The sequence below is a fragment of the Pleuronectes platessa genome, chromosome 13 (genome assembly GCF_947347685.1).
Source record: "Pleuronectes platessa chromosome 13, fPlePla1.1, whole genome shotgun sequence".
NCBI classification, from domain to species: Eukaryota; Metazoa; Chordata; class Actinopteri; order Pleuronectiformes; family Pleuronectidae; genus Pleuronectes; species Pleuronectes platessa.
Window position 1 is genome coordinate 2,639,199 of NC_070638.1, and position 15,102 is coordinate 2,654,300.

General features: G+C 44.6%; 1 pseudogene; it reads right to left on the bottom strand.

Annotated features, from left to right (window-relative positions):
* Positions 1-235: 235 nt before the first annotated feature.
* Positions 236-15,102, bottom strand: part of LOC128454478 (contactin-associated protein-like 4) — a 69,820-nt pseudogene continuing 54,953 nt past the window's right edge.

The following is a 15,102-nucleotide window of genomic DNA, read 5'->3' on the forward strand; positions in this document are numbered from 1 at the left end:
CCTCGTGTGTTTTCATGTCATGTCTGCCTGACGCCTCCTGGATTATCTCAGCGCCTCATCCTGATCAGCTCAGCTGCTTCTCCATCGAGTCCCAGTCCACCTGTCAGAAGCAGATTAGCGTTTGAAACACACGTCTGTGCAGCGAGCGAGGTGACAGACAGGCCCAGTGTTACAGAGCCTCGTGCTGCCGTCAGTGATAAAAGCTTTGCTGTTCAGAGAGCAGGGGGGGGGGGGGGGGCTTCCAGCAGGCGGCCGGCAGCAGGGAGGAAACACAATCGACTGAACAGCACGATTTCTCAAAAGCCTCCTCACAACAGGAAACTGGAAAACGCTAAATGCTCATAGATGTATTTGTGTCCGCTGCTTTTTTTGGCTTTCATGTTCCGAACGGAGAGAATTCACCAGAGAGGAGAAAGAGCGGCAGCGAGAGGAAGGAGGAAAGAGGTAGAAATGGAAATGAAGTGGAAAAATCAATCCCTGCTGTATTAAAAAGTCTCCGAGTCTCTCAACCGGCAGCAGACGGCGGCGTGCCACTCGACAAACGCACAATGCGCTCGTGGCGATGTGCACGACTGCAGTGAGACTGTGTCGACTTTGAAGAGGCCATTTGTTAACAGCACAATTCAGTGGGAGCTAAAATGTTACTGGAAGAAAAATCACTTGTGAGGAATGTGTAATTCAGAAGATGGACAATACTTGCAAAATGGAAATTGCTAAATTGTGTAAGTGCATCAGCCAAATGAAATAAAGTTGTGTTTGAATATTATAAAAAGAGACGGGAGCTGAAACCATGTGTTTTTTTCAGACAGAGGCTGAACAGAGGAGCAGCAGCGATGGACAATCTGAGGACAGTGTGTTCTGAAAATGAGGAGAATGTTAAATTTAAATTATAAACCAGAATATGAACATTGACAAGTCTCCCCTTTAAAACGTCCCAACACGACACTGATGTTAGCGAAAGATTGTTGTGGACACGAAGCCGACATTTACATTTTGTTTTTAAATATTTACAATCTGTGAAACCAGGAAATCAAACTCCTCAGAAGTCCTGTTTGGATCCATATGTACACAATATACAGGTTTTTGCGTCTCCCAGTGAATTATCCCAGTGAAGTCTCCCAGTGAGGTCTCCCAGTGGCTCTGGGTTCAGTGAGAGGTTCTGAGGCGTCTCCAGTTCACCGGGCTCGTCTCCGGCTAAATGAAATACTCCTTTCGGTTTTCCCCGCAGACGTTCTGGGAGTCGGTCTGGCTGGTGAAGGGGAAGTCGGGGCTGTCCTCCCGCTGGACTCCCTTCACCTCCTGATTCCTGTACGTCTCTTTTCTGCGGTAGAGGAATCGGCCCGTGATCGCCAGGACGGCCACGACCACGAAGATCACCACCGCTATCACACCTGCAGGGCAGAGCACGTTTAAAGATGTCAGATCGTTTTTTTTAAAGGTTTTAAATGAGTATGAATGTTATCTCTCTCCCTCTACACTCACTTTATTCCCTTTCATGTTCTGAGTATCCTTCTAATCTAACTTTCTAGTACATTCAACCCCCGGTTCAAATCTCTTCCATCTCTTCAGCTGCTGCTCCATTGAGCACATCTGAGAATATGATCTCAGGTTCAATTTAATTTGAAAATACCACTGAAATCAATGTAATAGCACATTGTATTTAAAAAAGACCAATTCTTTAAGATAACAGAGAAGGAGCTTTAACATCAGGCAGAGCACATGTTGATCTGAGGCACGTTCGTGTTGTTCAGCTGAGACAAACTCAACAAACATGTCAAATAACTCAACAACATCCATGAACACACACATGAATCAGCACATGTGACACTTAGACGTCTGCTTGCTCTGCAGAATCCGGATCCCTGTGGATTCCTGACTGACACGCTGACTCTGCAAAGTGAATCTACCACAGTGGACTTTGGTCACAGAGCTTTGTGATGTGTGTCCATCCCCCCCCCCCCCACCACCCCCCTGAGGTCCGGACGTCTCCTCCTAATCTCATTCAACACAGCGAACAGGATTTCACACGTTTGGACTCTGTGCTGCTCAAAGAAATGGATTTGTCTAATTGGAATTCAAGAATATGGAGCAGAAATTTAATTTCGCACTATATTACTTCTTTTTGATAAGGAAAAGTTTATTTTAATTAGCTCAGCTTTGTGAGTCTGAGACACAAAGTCACAGAGATTCGATTCAGAGTTTTAAAAGACGTCTTCCAGCTTCACCTTTACACTGAAGGAGCCATTCAATCTAACTCTGAATCAATCTGACCAGAGGAGCAGGTGATCTCTCATCAATGGAATAAATCTGTCAGTGACACAAGAAGACGGTGAAGCTGCTCAGTACCTCCGATCAGAGCCGAGTCCGTCCTGATGGCATTGACCAGAGGTTGACCTGAACCCACTGAGCCAGACTGGTCTGCAGCAGAGGCAGGAGAGAAGAAGAGAAGAAGAGAAGAAAAGAAGAGAGAGATAGAAGATTAAAATTGCGAAATTGAGACAAGATAAAATAGAGTAAATAAAAGGCTCCTAGAAGACGAAGCAATGAGAGAAGAGAACAAACAGCAGGAGAGAGAAAGTTTAAGACACAGTCACAGAATCGTCTTTCAGAGAGTTCAGGGACAGAGACATGAAGCTGGAGGGAAACAGTTCTACAGGGAAGAAATGTGACAGGAAATTCAAATTAATTATCTCATCCAGCACGTTGTCGGGAACAGGATATAGCTCATATGGCTCATGTTCTTATTCTGAATAATTCGATATGTTTGGTTTCCCTTCCTGGTTCCTGGTCGGGCTTCAATCCCGCCTCCTCCACTTTAGTAGATCACAACGAGGACCCAGGCCTGAAGATATTTGCTTTTTAGGTCACATATAAAAACATCTAACCTTTAAGTGGTTTTAAAATGTACTGCTTCCTTTTACAATCTAATCCCAGCTAGGTATGTACATCTTTATATTTATTATCTTATTATTATCGAATTATATCTTATTATATCTCCTCTCTCTGTAACTCACCAGTAGTTAAGTATGTAATATAACCTCCTCACAGGTTACAGTGTCACAAACTGTAAATGCTTCACAAAATCAAAAACACAAAACGTGGCTCATCTCCATCTTCAAACGTTTCTAGAATTCCTCTCACCTGACAGGTGGTGTTTGTTCTCCGCTGCGTAGGGATTGGCCGACGCCGAGGAGCCGCAGCTGGACCGGAGGAGAGGTCCGCTGATGGAGACGGGGCTGGTGTCCGGGTGGAGCAGGGCGGCTTTCAGAGGACTGATGGAGTTGAAGCTGAGCACTGAGAGACAGCCGGAGAAACCCAGAGACGCCAACCTGGACACGTCCGGGTCCAGATCAGAGTCTGAGGAGGAGGAGAGGAGCAAAATAAAGTAGTATCTCACCTGTAAACAACTTTATTTATGTGGTGAAAACTAAAGGAGGCAAGAGACAAATTTAATATTTGTAGGAAATGTGAAGAAATCCCCTGAAGCCGGACGTACACACGCACAAACCCGACATGTGCCTCCGGTCGCTGTCTATTCCTGGAGGCATAAAAGTGAAGCTTGATTTATCGGCGCTGTAACTTAAACATTTATTTAGAGGCTGCACTCAACCACCGGGACCATTTGTCCAAATCATGTCAAACACCGACAGGTTCATTGACTCCGCTGCACATTATCCTGCAGAGGACGACAATAGAGGCAGCACATTGATTCTGAGGATCTCACACACAGACACACACACAGACACACACAGACACACACTGTGACTTTCCCCAGGAAGTGTTCATGTTGATGAGCAGCAGGGAACATGACGGCAGCCTGTACCACTCACCTCCTTCCCTCCTCCCTCCTTCCCTCCTCCCTCCTTCCCTCCTCCCTCCTCCCTCCTCCCTCCTCCCTCCATCAGCCTCTCTCTGTTCCATCAGTCCGGCTGATTGGGGATCAAACACACGGTGCCTCACTCTCTGAGACTTTACATCCAGTAACAGACTGAAGTTATTAAGATAATTAGTATTTATAATGCCCTCAAAATGAGTTGTGTGCAGCCATGACTAAGATATTGTGTTATAATAAGATTCTTTATGATTTAATAACCAATAACCAAAATGTTTACATTAGGCTGACAATAACAATTATGTTCTAAAACAACTTCTATGCAGATTAATTAAATTAAATTGAAGTAATTAACATTTTTCAGCACTATCTTCGTAGAAAGAAGAAAACGAATAGATCCAAATTTAAATTAATTTGTGGAGCCGAATTAAGACGAGATGACAAGATGGACAATTACATTGATCGCCCCCTGGTGGCTGGCTGCAGTGTAGATCAGAAGCCCTCCATGTTAGTGGATGGGACATGGAGGAGAAGGCGGGGACTCGTTCAGCTGGTCAGGTGACGGCTGCTTCACCGACTCTTCCTGTTTCACAGTTTGTTTCCTGTTAAACTGTTTCTGTGAGTCTCTCTCTTATCAGAAAGCCGTGGCCGCCTCGCAGCCCCTCGTGTTATTAACAGCTCATACCTCCGTCTCTGATGCAGCCGCTCGGAGGGAACATGAATAAGTCATGACTGAGACAATTACTGTCCCTGTCCCACTGTGATACAGGTCCCTGTCCAGCTCCAGGTCGATGTGCTCTAACGCTCTTCTCTCCACTCGAGGAACATCCTCCCGGTTTTAACTCTAACTGAAGCTAAACATATTCATACTCCACCTGAGGCTTTTCAAAGCTGCCAAACATATTTAATATTTTTCAACCTCTTGGTTATGATAGAAAGCGAAAAGGGGCAAAACACGATGTTCACAGCAACTCATCAATTATGCATCAGGTCCTTCTCGTTTGTTCTGACATGGAACCTGAAAGCAGCGACATCAGAAACACAACATCCACATTGGAGAGGGAGGAAATCAGCATTACTCAAAAAATATGATTTAATCTCTATTATGTATTATTTGTTTGTGGTTTTCACTCATAATAAATCACAGTAACTACAAAAAGGCAGATAGGAATAATGAGGATAATGCCCTGAGACCTTATTGTCCAGAGCTCATGTCTGAGATCAGATCTGATCCCAGTTCAGCCTCGTCACTGACCTGGCACTCTGCCCAACACCAGAGACTTGACGGCGTTGAATTCTCCGTCAGACGTCAGGTTGAAGTCCTCTCTGGCGTTCTGGTTAATCTGAAAAGAAAAGAATCATCTCCTGACTTCAGTTCCACCAAAATTAGTTTTTCCAATATCAAAACCCAAAGTTTAAAAATCTCTTAAACTTTGCTGACTCTTGTGGGACCCGAAACAGATCCAGTTTAATCTCTTGGTGAGATATCTTTGTCCAGAGTATACGTTCACCTCCCGTCTTCACAACATTCTTCTAAAGATAAAAGGATTCAAAGGAATAGAAGGAGGATAAGATGAGATGCAGCTCATATTTCAGCTCGGCTCAGTGAACCAGGACGAGGTCACCTTGTTACTTGTTATCTCACCACGTTGATAACTATATGGACATCCAGGCTGCCGGGGCCTGGTTGGGTGAAGTTCACCTCATGCATCACCTGAGGCTGTTGTTAACAAGATAAGAGTTTCAGTAGATCCAGGTCTGATTAGGAGGCTTCATGTTTCATGAGGAGATGCATGAATGTGGAGTTTGTCCAGCTGCAGGAGGAGCTGAGAGGAAAGTGCTGACAGAGCTTTAATATCACGATACTGTAAAGTGTGTGTGTGTGCATCTCTATGTGTGACCTTGACTTTACCCTTGAGAAAAGTGACTTATCTATAAAACATGAGAGGGGGGGGGAATTCACATGAAGCAGTTTTTACAGCTGCTGTGGTTCTACACTGAACTTAAATAGGATTCTCATGTTACTCTGGATATTTTTCATTAAACACAACAGATGCTTTATTTGAGTCTTTGTCCCCAAGTGGACTAAAACTGCTGAATGCCTCTTAACAGTGTCCAGGTTTAGGTGGTAAGGTATTACTAAAGTGTGTGTGTGTGTGTGTGTGTGTGTGTCTGTGTGTGTCTCTGTGTGTGTGTGTGTGTGTGTGTGTTGTTACCTGCACGGACACAGAGTCGCTCAGTCTCCTGACAGTAACAGTGTGTAATTGTCCGTTGGCCAAACTCTTCACTCTGCTCCTCAGCACCTCTGCTTCTCTGCTGCTGTCCAGCTTGTACCTCACCTCCAGCTCATCTGCACAAAGACACACACACACACACACACACACACACACACACACACACACAGACACACACACAGGAAAACATTACATTTAGAGCTGCATTTGCAAACAACAGATGCAGGTCAGCTGTCTAGAAAGTTCTCCCCGCTTCCATCCAAACATCAGCTGGTATCTTTCCAGCCCAGTGAGACCCTCACAGTGTTAGAGTGAACTGATATGAAATATGAAATCTTATGATTACAACTCTATTTTTCTACAGTGGTACAAAGAGCGACCTGCAGACTCCTGCTGCTGCTCTGGTAACACGTCTGTTCCTGAATGAGGTCTTGAGGAAAATTTGGTTTTGGAGGCTGAACAGGTAAAAGTTCAGTTGAAGTTAAAAAGAAAACAGATAAATTGGAAACTTCTTGTTTAACACCATTCACCTGACAACTCCAGCGTCAACAGGAAACCTTAATGCACTGCTGTCCATCAGCCGTGAGTCATTAACAGCAGAGAAATCCATTTACAGCTAATCTAGCAGCAAAGTGCTGTTTTATTAGAATCCTGGAAGCAGAAAATGTGATTTATAAATTCAAAGTGCCTCCTTCTCTTAAAAGCCAAACTCACTCACAACATCATCCGAGTCCAAAGTTTATAAAACACATCAGTGAGTTTTCTGCTGTTTCATTCTGCAGCACACTGACCGGTCGCCCATTAAAAGCTGCAGCAAACTCCCCCCCCCCCCCCCCCCCCCCCCCTCCCCCTCAGCCTCACCCATCAGCTCCCACTGATAAAACCACTGAACACTTTCTGTCCTCCTCCAGCCAGTCCTCCCAGCTGGACAGATTAAAAGCCAGTAGAGGCTGACGGGTTGAATCCAGAGAAGAAGAAAGATCGGACAGATCCTGATAGATCTGGGAAAGCTGCGGAGCGAAGGATGAGGAGGAGGAAGGAAAAGGGGGAGGAGATGTGAGGAGAGGAAAGTAATTGGAAAACCTTGGGGGAGGAAAAAGAGGTGTGGCGGAAAAGTAAAGACGGAGAGAGGTTTAAAACCATGAAGATGAAAAGGAGGGAGCGAACGAACACGGGAGAAGAGAGAGAAAATGAAGGAAGGTAAAAAGATGAAAATTAGAGGTAAGAGGACAAGGACAAAAGGATGAGAGGAAAATTGTAAAGCAGGAGGAGAAAGGAGGAGGACGAGGGATGAGCAGGAAAAAGGAAAGAATAAATCCACTCCCCCCTCAGGTCTGAACATCAACCACACTCCTTCAAAATAAGAGCCCCCCCCTCCTCACCGTGCTTGTTGATGAGCAGGGCCAGGTGCTCTCTGTAGTACGAGGACACGTAGAGCAGCAGAGCCGGACTCTGATTGGTCCTGAAGCTCAGCGAGACGTTCTCTCCTCTCAGCGTCACGTCGGAGTAGATGGAGGACGGGGGGGCGCTGCTGTTCCTCATCAGCTCGTACGGCTCCTTGAAGGTGTAGCTGACGGAGGTGGTGGACTCGAAGGAGGCCGACACCTCTGCAGGAAGAGAGACAGACTCACTGTTATAGCTTCATCAGAAAAGTAGACACACAAACATATTTATTTACAATATTGATATTTCCTTAGACTTAATAATTGTCTGTGTTAATGCTTATCTAATGTGTACATGCTAATTTTATAGTTCATGTATTTTATGAAGAGCTGTTGATATCAACAGGATGAGAACATATAGTCACTTTCCACACCTGAGCCTCGTCCTGTTGATGCAGATCTAATCTCCTGCAGTTCTTCTCACTTCAGTTTGTTGAACCCAGATACAAAGTTCAATGTGATGATGTTTTCTTTTTAATGTAATGAATGTAGCAGCAAACAAGTGGTTTGAATAGACTGAAGTCACTCAGCCTCAGTTTGCATGAAAGCTTCAGCTCGATACTTGTCGAGTGTTTCACTGAACTCAAAGGTTCACTGGATTTATAAAGACTCTCAACCTTTAAACTGACAAACACCCACATGTCCTGATAACAGTCTGAAGTCTCCTCTTTTCATGTGTTTGTTTCTCCTTCAGTGTTTTTTAATGCCTCATGAGAAACCTGTCCATCAGGTCTCTTCATGGAGTCTGAGGCTCAGTGACAGGTGGACGGTACCTGAGTGGCAGAAGACTCCGGTGAACGCCGACAGGCCGCAGTCGCAGTGGAAGCCGGTGGCTCTCTCCACGCAGCGGCCCCGGTTCTGGCAGAGCGAGCCGTAGCTGCTGCAGTGACCCGGGCAGCCGGGTCGAACCCCGGGCGTGATCCTCGCCCGCTCCTCCAGGTCCAGGGTGACGCCGTTCAGCTGCAGGGAGCGGATGCAGCCCCGGAAGCCCTTCTGCCGGGACGCGGTTCCTCCTGAACACATCAGGAGACACAACACAACCATGAACACGAGCTGCAAGTCGAAGTCAGTGACATCATTTTGCACATTTAGATTTTAAATGTGTTTTTAAAAAGGGTTTATTCTCTGCTCATGAACAAACAGTTACTCTGGGCATCATGGACGTCTGAGCCAGATTTTGGTGAGGATATTTCAGAAGTTGGCGCAACAGGAAAAGTCCCAGACATTCATCCTCAAGGGACCATGAATATTTCTTACCAAACTCCACAAGACGACATTTTACACAAAACTAAGACGGTGGATCTGAAGTGAAGTCAGGGGATCACCACAGGGATCCAGAGACATCCTCTGGGAACCATGACACACTCCTTCTCTCTTTGGGTCCTGATAAGTCTCACTGGTTTCCTCCTCCTCTTGTCCTGTGCAGCATACCCCCCCCCCCCCCCCCCCCCCGCTCCTCCATCAGCTTTAAACTGTCAACTCTCCTCTCTCGAAATGAAACGATGAAAAAACCCACCGTGGTGACACAAAGCTTTTATCACAGAGACGGTGAAAAACGGTTTCGGGGGCAGAACCTTCATCAGCTGTCGCTCTGCTTGTCAAACAGGAGGCGCTGCCCACTTCCATGTGTCGGCTCCCGCTGCGCTCGGCGTTGTGTAATGGTCCCCGTTTGTTCACTGGGATTCAACACGACACCCTCTTAGTCCTGCAGTGATCACAGACTGAAGCTCATTGAGCAGCGTTCGGCTGACAGCTGCCTTTTGTGCAGCCGCAGCTTTTCACACTGATAAATCACCGAGCTGCGTTAAGGCCTCTGCTCTCCGGTCTGATTCGACTCATTAACTCTTCAAACAACTGGAGATGAAATGATAAAGAGTCATTTTCATCCTATAAGTCTCCTGATCATCATCGTTCAGCATTAAGATAGAATCTCACCTGCGCTCTGATAAAATGACCTTTTCTCGTTAGAGCACATCTTGCACTTTTTAATGTAAATGCCTTTTATGTAAATCAGCATCATAATCACAGTGAGTCAAAGCCCGGTAGTTACACCCTGACTCTGCAGAGTGTAAATCAACCTCATGAATAACAAATCAAACAGCATCTAAACGCTCTCATTTCATATTTGCACCAGCAGATTTATTCAGAAACGAGAATTATCAAAGATGACGAAGAAGAAAACGCTCACAACTTGAAGAGATTCTCTCAAAGTAAAGTAGAGAAGAGGCCAAAGTTTCATGAGGCCGACGTGACCTTTGACAACTAAAATCTAACCAGATAATCCGGGAGTCTGAATAAACCTTTGTGCCAAATATGAATCTGAATCTCAAGGTGTTTGTGTGGTCACAGCGACCTTGACCTTTGACCTCAGTCCACAAAACATTCCAAACATATCTCAAGTCTAAAAGAGTCCTCAATAATAAAAAGTTCAACACAAGAGTATTGGTAAAAACACTATACTAACTTAAACCCTACAAATATTACTGTCATTATTATTTATTGATTATTGTATTATTATTAGTAGTAGTATACAGACTTTATTGCACTAAGTTTAGATCATTATCATCTTAAAGAAAAACGAACACAAAAACATATTAATGTTCAGCTTCAGTTGCTGAACTGTTTTGTTTCTTTGTGAATAAATAAAACATTTTAAATATGAAGAATTATGATGGTGAAATCAAATGATTATTTTCATTAATTTTGTAACTGAAGTATGTTTTTGTGGCAAAGCAAACACGAGATTAGAGGCTCGAGCTGCAGAATTGACTGATCAGGATACTTCACGTATATTTATCACATCCAGGGACACGAGACGCAAACAAGGGGAATCTTGAAAATCCGTGTACAAGCAAATGCTTTGGTCCCAGAGACAGAAGAATAAAGTGTCTGAGCCGACGGTGACGCAGCACAAACACACAAAGGATTACACATCCACACAGGGCAACACAAAAGATGATGAAGCTTCACAAAGGAAGTCGTTTCTGCTTCGTCGCACTGGAAACTGCTGCGTGTGGAGTTTCCTCAACAGGAATCAGAGGATGAACAATGCTGTGGATTATAAATCTGTGCAAAGGCTAATTAATCTAAACAATGGAGTTCAGTTCCTTGTGAAGCAAGGCAGGATTATCACTCACACACAAACACACTGTAGATTCACGGAGTCTGACTTCAACACAGACCAACACAGCATCTCATGAGCAGAAGTCCCTAATAAACACAATGCCTGTGTTGAGAGAGGGTTTATGAATTTAAACAAGCCGAGAGCCGTTAATCCAAATAAATCAATATTTGGTTTCACATACAGCAGATCTACAGGAAGCTGTTGTATGCTCATGAATTATTAATACGTGAATAATCCTACAACAACAACATGAAAAGAAGCCAAACAAAGAAGTGAAGACATTTGCTTAAACAATGTTTTACAAGTAAAAATACGCAGCCTGGGAAAAAACGGTGCAATTACTTTTTCTGTGGTTCTGCAGCGACAGTGGCCGTGAGTCTCCTCTTGGTTTTAAAACCACAGATTTATAATAATAATAATAAAATGTATTCATGTAGCATCTTTAAAAACACGTCTACCAGGTGCTTTACAAAACGAGAGGATGCAGGTAAAAGAGAATTGAATTAGAAACTAGGGGGGAAAGATAATTTTTCTCCCAGTTAGGAATTAATCATTGGAGATTTCCAGACTAGCTTTGCCCCAATTCAAACCACTTAATAGAACAAACTAAATCTAAAAACATTCTCAAATAAACTTAATTTTATTTAATTAGTTCTATTATTATTACTTCCTTCTTTTAGTGATTACTTCCTGCAACTACAGGATCCTGTTTTTTTCCCCCCGCACAGGTTCATTTAAATATTAATTGGAGACCTTATTTGCAATTAAATTACAAACTGGTTTATTCAAGCAAAGCCAGGGTCGTCGGAGCTTCTTAATTATCCCGGTGTTCGTGGGAGGTTCAGCTGGGCATCGAACCTGTGAAGCCCAGTGCTGCTGAAGTCACAGAACCAGTCCATACCAGTACATTTCCATTCTAATAAACAGTATAAATCCTTTAGTGCTCTGTGCTGATAATTCAGAGGTAGTATATAATATAATATATACAGGGTTTGGGCTGATGGTGACGACCTGCTGGCCACTTACAGCGGATTATGGGATAAACACATTCGTCCAATCTCATCACTGTTGTGTTGTTTCCCTGCGCATTGTGTTTACTGATATGAAGTGACACACAAACTATTTACAGGACGATAAAACCTGATGATAACTGATGGATTTTCATTATTTGTTCCTCGCTGCAGATCCAATCAGGTTAGTGTAGATGAAGGAGCAGCTCTGATGACTGTGGATATTCTCAGAGTCGCAGGGTGACTGCTAATGAATCACTTACAGGTTCATCTACAGATCATCTGAAGACACTGTATATATATATAAAACCACTGCTCCCTGTTTATTCATCCAATGTAACAAATCATCGACTCAGCACTTTTATATCCAGCCGTGTCGAGCCTACAGCAGTTTGAGAATATCTCTCTTCTTCCGAGCCGGGTTGTGAGAAGAGGTCGGACCTCCCAGCCTCGAGGGACTGGGATCAGACGACCGGGAGTTTATGCTGAAGTCTGGACGAGCCGACTCAGCGGCTTTTAAATCCGATAGCGCTGAGGAGACCACGGGATTCAGCCAAAAGGAGATTTAGAGGAAAACAAAGAATATTTTGAACCTTTTTCTTCTGAGGATTTGATCAGAAACAGAATCGTTGAGGATCACTTCCTGCTGCAGCTGCTCCTCATCTCTCTCCTGTAGTTTATCTGTGTCAAATTCATCACTATTACAAGGGAAGTGTTTCAATATTCTACTAATAACCTGATTTAAAACAAAAAGTCTGAATAAGACACGTTAAATCTTGTATGTATAATGTTTTTGTCCTATCTTTTATTTAAAATGTTGTGTTTCTGCATCCACAGCAAACAAATTCATCTGATCACGAGTATTTCCAGTCTTTTCACTGGTTTCTGTCCAGTTCCAAACAGACGTATGAGTAACTCTGTGGCTCGGAGGGAGACTCCGAGTTCTGAACAAGCTCAGATGAACTGCTCGACGGCAGAGGAGGAACCAGCAGCTGTGCACAGATCAGTGCTTTCCTGCAGCGGGAGATACTGTGAACTGAAGGGGGAGGAGAAACTAAATGTAGAAGAAGTGTGTGTGTGTGATTGTGTGTGTATGTGTGAGATGCAGAGGCCTCGTGTGTCTCCCCCTCACCTATGAACAGCTGGCTGTTGAGCTGCAGGTGGACGTGTCCCTCGGCCGGCGCCTCCTGCCTGGCGGGGGGGAGCTGGTCCAGCCGCAGCGTCGCCTCCTTCACGTTCCTCTCGGCTCGGACCCGGTGCCACCGGCTGTCGTTCAGCGACTCGTTGGACTGCACCAGAACCTCCAGCGGCCCGTTGCCCACGTCGAAGGAGAAAACCACCTGAGTGGAGGCTGAGGAGACAAGATGGAGGAGTCAGAGAGGGATGGACCACGAGGACAAGATGGAGTTTGAATGTTTGGTTCTGTGAAGTCATGCAGAGACTCAGATGGAGTATAAGCAGATATGAGACATATTAGACCATCAACATCTCAGTAACTCTCAGATGTCCCTCTTAAATTCACGGTCTGGTGCCAGTGACTTTGTTCCTCCTCCCATCAAAGGCACAGAGAGATCTTAAATCTGTATTTGTGGATTATGGCTGGACACAGTTGAAGATAGAAAACTTCAAGGGTGGACAGGAAGGAACTAAAATCAATTTATCCTCGTAATTCAAATCGTAACACTAAGTTTCAACAATGTATTTTGCAGAAAATCAATTAAGGAAGTGTTTATGGAAGCAGCCGGGAGCGCTTTAGGTTAATGATACAAAACAAGACACGATACAGTGAGCACTCAGGCCCAGTGATCCACCTAACTGCTCACGATGGAACGATCCACCCAGTATGGATCATCATATCGCTGAGGCCTGGTGGGACCTGGAGGAGCTGAACAGTCGTACCAGCACCTTCAGAATCTCTCTCTCTCCTCTCATGTTCTTTTCAAACGGAGAGTTCGAGTGTCTCTGAAAACAAATCCTCTCTCTTCCTCTTTTTGGAAGCAGAGGATTTGGTTTCTCTGGGAGCGGAGAGCGAGATGAAACCAACCTCAAGGCTTCCGACGGTAACTTTCGTTGGGAGATTGTTCTCAGGACTAACAGGAGCGATCTGAGGACGGCTGCCGGCGGAGCAGTGGTATTCAAAGCTGGAACAAACGAGCTGACTGTGATTTCCCCCGAGGACCGAGGCTGTTGCTGCTGCAGCGTCCCCGAGTGTGTGTCTGTCCCTTCAAATCCCATCTATAAGCAAATGCACGGTGAGGCACAAAAATAGCAAATGGAATTTGATGAAACAGAAAACAACAGATTCACGACTTTCCACACTCGTCTGCCTCTAAGTGCGCAGCTCATTGTTCACTGCATCAAAGTCCGAACCGTGAACCCAGTGGAGGAGAAGCCCGGGGGGGGGCATTTATTCCATCTTTTAAATGACACCACAGCACAGAGGGATGTGAATGTAAAACTAAACACAAACACCTACGCAGGCGACACAATGTTGTGGTGCCAATAAAGTAGAATCACACCCTCTGGGTTCCTGATGTCATATTGTAAATGACACACACAGCAGGGAGCTAAGAGTTTATGGCTCATAATGTTGATAAAAGTTTCCTTGTGTTGTCGGACCTGGTGGAACTGGACATAATAAGAAACTTGCTGAGAGAAGCATCATCATCATTTGTATTAATCATAGTGACAGGGAGAAGCTGTTTAGTTTCCATAATGAAATAAAGAGATGAAATGGATATGGATATGAACTTCCTGTGACACTCAAAGCAGAGACAGGAAGTTAAAGACAACTTGGTTCAACCAAACCAAAGTAAACAATCTTCTCCCTGCAGCGCAGATTGAAACAGATTAAGTCTGAAACCTCTGGGTTTTTAACACAGATCCAGATTAAGACTTTCACTTCCAGGTTTCGCTGACTCGTCGCTCTAATCCAGATTAAATCTCCCCCCCCTCCAGCGTGTACTTACACCTCAGCTCGATGCGGATGAAGTCTCTGATGCCCAGGTTTTCCAGGAACACGCCCGAGGAGGCCGTGGTCTTGAACAGGAAGGAGATGTCGGCCTCAGCTCGCCGTGGAACGTGGGAAGTGGAGGTACGACGTCTCCTTGTCGAAAAACGCCGCGTTCCAGAAACTCTCTGAAAGACAAAGTGGAGCCGTTAAGATGTGAATCACGTAGGAAACAAACGAGCCGACGTGTCGAGCTAACGAGCGCACGCCAGGGTTCGATTCCTGCTACAGGCTCTCGTTGGATTCATCATGACAAACACTTATTTATCCATCTACTTGGGGAGAAACAAATGGCTGTAATTACAATTAAATGAAATAAGGAAAAGCAGCATGCAAATTAGATTTGTGTCTGTAACGCATTTAACGAGAGGCAAGTATTACAGTGTGACAGTTTGAAAAGGAAAAGTGCATTAGAAACCGATCTGCTGGTGATAATAAGCCTGCAGATGA